At 57.7% G+C, this 4500-nt stretch overlaps 1 non-coding gene across 1 annotated transcript; it reads left to right on the top strand.

The window, feature by feature from the left end:
- The first annotated feature begins 516 nt into the window (after positions 1-516).
- Positions 517-2280, top strand: LOC142792078 (small subunit ribosomal RNA). Its single transcript, XR_012890635.1, has one exon. It is a non-coding gene; the product is annotated as a small subunit ribosomal RNA (ribosomal RNA).
- The last annotated feature ends 2220 nt before the right edge of the window (positions 2281-4500 follow it).

Raw genomic sequence — 4500 nt, 5'->3', positions numbered from 1 at the left:
GACCGGGTGTCTGATATGCGGCGGGCTTCGGCCTCGTCAAGCGTGTCCTCGGGTCTGCTCCAGGGGAATCCACGGCAGTCGTCTGCAGCCTCATCCGCTTGATGCGTTAGGGGCTGGTTGTCGGACGGTGCCGTTTTACCACGATATCGAGGTGTGTTCCGTGTCGTCCTCGGGCGATTCAGATGCGAAAGCGCCGAAGACGCGGGCGTGACCCGTCGTCTGGCGGCTTTGCAGTCTCGGCTCCGTTGCTAGTTCCGGCCGGTCCACCGACAGTGCAGCGGGCTTGGGCAACCCGCACGGCGCGACCGAGTCGATGCAACGAAAAAGAGCGAGCATGAACGTGCTTCTTGCCGCACGGCTCCCACTCGTCTTTCGGGAAGGTTGTGCCGTAGCGAGCTCGAACGCCGTCATCTCGGAGTGCAAAATAAGCGTGTTGGGGCGCCTGAAGGTGGCCTCCGCCGCACACAGACTGCGTCCGGCCCGCCGAAGGCGAGGACGGACGCGCAGTCGAACGATTACCTGGTTGATCCTGCCAGTAATCATATGCTTGTCTCAAAGATTAAGCCATGCATGTCTAAGTACATGCCGAAATAAGGCGAAACCGCGAATGGCTCATTAAATCAGTTATGGTTCCTTAGATCGTTTCTTCCTACTTGGATAACTGTGGCAATTCTAGAGCTAATACATGCAGTGAGCCTGGAGCCCTTTGGGTAACGGGTGCTTTTATTAGACCAAGATCGATCGGGTTTCGGCCCGTATTGTGTGGTGACTCTGGATAACTTTGTGCTGATCGCATGGCCACGAGCCGGCGACGTTTCTTTCAAGTGTCTGCCTTATCAACTTTCGATGGTAGGTTACTTGCTTACCATGGTTGTTACGGGTAACGGAGAATCAGGGTTCGATTCCGGAGAGGGAGCCTGAGAAACGGCTACCACATCCAAGGAAGGCAGCAGGCGCGCAAATTACCCACTCCCGGCACGGGGAGGTAGTGACGAAAAATAACAATACGGGACTCTTTTGAGGCCCCGTAATTGAAATGAGTACACTCTAAATCCTTTAACGAGGATCAATTGGAGGGCAAGTCTGGTGCCAGCAGCCGCGGTAATTCCAGCTCCAATAGCGTATACTAAAGCTGCTGCGGTTAAAAAGCTCGTAGTTGGATCTCAGTTCCAGACGAGTAGTGCATCTACCCGATGCGACGGCTCGGACTGAACATCATGCCGGTTCTTTCTTGGTGCACTTCATTGTGTGCCTCGAGATGGCCGGTGCTTTTACTTTGAAAAAATTAGAGTGCTCAACGCAGGCGAGTCGCCTGAATAAACTTGCATGGAATAATAGAACAAGACCTCGTTTCTGTTCTGTTGGTTTTTGGAATACGAGGTAATGATTAAGAGGGACGGACGGGGGCATTCGTATTGCGGCATTCGTATTGCGTTTTCATTGATCAAGAACGAAAGTCAGAGGTTCGAAGGCGATCAGATACCGCCCTAGTTCTGACCATAAACGATGCCAACCAGCGATCCGCCTGAGTTACTCAAATGACTCGGCGGGCAGCTTCCGGGAAACCAAAGTATTTGGGTTCCGGGGGAAGTATGGTTGCAAAGCTGAAACTTAAAGGAATTGACGGAAGGGCACCACCAGGAGTGGAGCCTGCGGCTTAATTTGACTCAACACGGGAAAACTTACCCGGCCCGGACACTGGGAGGATTGACAGATTGAGAGCTCTTTCTTGATTCGGTGGATGGTGGTGCATGGCCGTTCTTAGTTGGTGGAGCGATTTGTCTGGTTAATTCCGATAACGAACGAGACTCTAGCCTATTAAATAGGTGCGGGGTTCCCAGCACCTTACAACCTTCTTAGAGGGACAAGCGGCTCCTAGCCGCACGAAACAGAGCAATAACAGGTCTGTGATGCCCTTAGATGTCCGGGGCCGCACGCGCGCTACACTGAAGGAAGCAGCGTGTCTTTATCCCTGTCTGAAAAGACTGGGTAACCCGTGGAACTTCTTTCGTGATTGGGATAGGGGCTTGCAATTGTTCCCCTTGAACGAGGAATTCCCAGTAAGCGCGAGTCATAAGCTCGCGTTGATTACGTCCCTGCCCTTTGTACACACCGCCCGTCGCTACTACCGATTGAATGATTTAGTGAGGTCTTCGGACCGATGTCCGGCGCGGCCTTTCGGTTGCGCCGGTCTGTTGGAAAGATGACCAAACTTGATCATTTAGAGGAAGTAAAAGTCGTAACAAGGTTTCCGTAGGTGAACCTGCGGAAGGATCATTAACGGATTGTGAAGGGTGAGCGCCTCAGCTGCGTCTGCGCCCGACACTTTCTGCCGCTGACCCCGTTTGGACGCGGGGTCGGCTTTTCCCCACGGGGCTGCCTGAATGTGGAGCGGCACCCCGTGACAAATTGTTGCGCCCAGCGGACGCCAACACCGCGACCTTGGACGGTCGGCCAGGTGGCGGACGCGGGTACAAACGGCGCAACGCACTCATAGGTCGGCTTTCGACCCGCCACTGCACCGTGGCTCGAAGCGCTCGAAATGCGCGACCCGACCGCTGCGGGACCGCCTAGTACTGTAAACAGGAGCGGCGGAGCGCGAACGGCGAGTCGTGGTTACGTCGGTAGAAGGCGAGGCTGCGCGTTCCCGAAACGCCAGCCGAGTGCCCTCCCGACCGTTCGAGCGTGCAAGAACGAGACCCGACAATCGCGCGGCTACTGCCAAGTACGAGAGGAACGGCACAAGCGTCGGCGGTCGGTCAAGGAACTGGCGATGTGACGGGTCCGCTGTGCACCAGTGCATACCGTCCCGCCGTCCGCGGCAAGCGCCTCCGCGTCCTCGGGTGACGGAGGCTGCCGGTCGGTTCTTGCAGGCGAGGGATCTCGCTGGCACCGGTTCGCGTTGACGCGCGGCCGGTCATGGCACGGCGATGCGACGGCCGAGGTGCGCAGTACTCGATGGAGGAACCGCACGCTCCGATGACCGTCCCGCCCTCCGCGGCGTATGCGTACCGACCGTAATGGTTGCAGCAGCGCCGGCCGGCTTTTGAATTCGCCACACGAAACACGGTGCGAGATCGCGGTTAGGGGAGCGTCGACGTTGCCAGGCGTTTTGCTTGCTGCCGAGGGAAAGGCGGCACGGCCACGTCGCGCTCGTCGCGATTAGCGGGTCTGCGCGCTTTGGGAAGGTGCCGCAACGACTTGCCGAAAGAGGAAGCACGGAAGAACGAGGGACTTGGACGTCCCGACAATTGAACGCACTTGCGGCCAGGCCCTTGCTGGCTTCGTTCTTCCGCCTCGAGTAGGCTCGTACGCGGCTCCGGCGCCGAAAGTGGTCCTTGGCACCGACTTCGGTGGACGTGGGAAGTGCCGCGCAAGTACGGCGCGCCTGGCTCCACCTGTTGGCTAAAGTAGGCAGCCGGATCGGCATTTTGGTGTGCGGTGGCAAACCGTGGATGCGAAAAAAGCTTGTGCGATTTCGTGGAACAAAAAGCGGGGGTCCCCCTTTTTATGCGGAGGAGACCGACCCGCCTGCCGTGGTGAACCGCGACGCCACGGTAAAAACGGGAGAGGCTTGTCGATGGGACCGTGCATCCCGCGCTCCACGGAGGCCGGGAGGCGGCCGCCCGAGGAAATGTGTAGCCGTCGAGGCCCGCATCTGCGTGCACTCTTATCCAAATGGGTGTACCGCAGGCATTTTCTGGTTAGGCGGGCCAATGAGAGCGAGCACACAACGATACCTACGGGTCCGGCTTGGAGAACCGGCTTCGACGCCTCCCGAGTATTTATAGAGGGGTGGACCACGAAAGCACTCGCAAGTAGCGAAAGCGAAACGCCGTCCGAAACACACCGTTTGCTCGATTTGCGGCAGCCGAAAAAGGCGCGGCAGAGTTTTGGAGTCCAAGCGTGCGCTGAAAAGCGCCCTTCTTGGCCACTGTTTGGCCGAGTGCCAGAAACGTTTGGTTTTGACTGTACGGAATTGAACAAACACTTTTTCACGACTCTAAGCGGTGGATCACTCGGTTCTCGGGTCGATGAAGAACGCAGCCAGCTGGTTTCGCTTCGCCGGAGTGCCAGCACTCACTCGGCCAAAAACGGCGAACATCCGAGCAGCGGTACCCACTTAGCCGTCGGCATCCCGAACTCCGCGCCGGCTGACGCGGTTGCCGAGCTCGTGCGACTAGCGACCGCGAACGCGTCTCGCGACGCCGCTTTCGTGCGCGGCTCCCATTGCGACCTGGGTTACCCGAGCTCGACCAGCAAAAAAGAAGGTCGAAAAAAAATTTTTTTTTTCTGCGTCTGCCGGGGTGCCCCTATAATAGCAGCGATAAGCACCCAGACCGCCGTGGGTCGCTCGCCCCGGCTGACGTGGTTTTTCGTACTCCTGCAGCGGTCGCCGTCAAGCACGTCCAAATACGCCACTTTCGTGGGCGCTTTCGCGCTCTTTCGCGTCGCCGGTGTGCCAGCACTCACTCTGCCAAAAACGGCCAACATCCGAGC

The sequence above is a fragment of the Rhipicephalus microplus genome, unplaced genomic scaffold (assembly GCF_043290135.1).
Source record: "Rhipicephalus microplus isolate Deutch F79 unplaced genomic scaffold, USDA_Rmic scaffold_202, whole genome shotgun sequence".
In the NCBI taxonomy this organism is placed as follows: Eukaryota; Metazoa; Arthropoda; class Arachnida; order Ixodida; family Ixodidae; genus Rhipicephalus; species Rhipicephalus microplus.
The sequence above is the reverse complement of the archived record's forward strand: the minus strand, read 5'-3'. Positions and strand labels throughout refer to the sequence as shown.